The sequence below is a fragment of the Condylura cristata genome, unplaced genomic scaffold, assembly GCF_000260355.1.
Source record: "Condylura cristata isolate star-nosed mole 26May11 unplaced genomic scaffold, ConCri1.0 scaffold00027, whole genome shotgun sequence".
Classification (NCBI taxonomy): domain Eukaryota; kingdom Metazoa; phylum Chordata; class Mammalia; order Eulipotyphla; family Talpidae; genus Condylura; species Condylura cristata.
This window is the reverse complement of record NW_004567128.1, coordinates 30,406,002-30,406,270: the sequence shown is the minus strand read 5'-3', so window position 1 is coordinate 30,406,270 and position 269 is coordinate 30,406,002.

The window sequence follows — 269 nt, the reverse complement described above, 5'->3', positions numbered from 1 at the left end:
ATATATATATATATAAGTCACATGACAATGAGCCTTACATTTATCTTGTAGATATTATAACAAGTGTGTTTTTATAAAGTGCATGCTAGTATCAACCATAGGAAACAGACAAGATTGGTAGATGCCTTGTCTATTGTGTAGTGAAGAGCTTAAACTGTTGCTATAATCACTATTAGGTGTATGTCTTGGAAGTATTTGGGGATGAATAATCCATGTCCTGGTTTTCTGTGACACTGTACGCTATCCAATCCTTTCTCTTAGCAAAATAC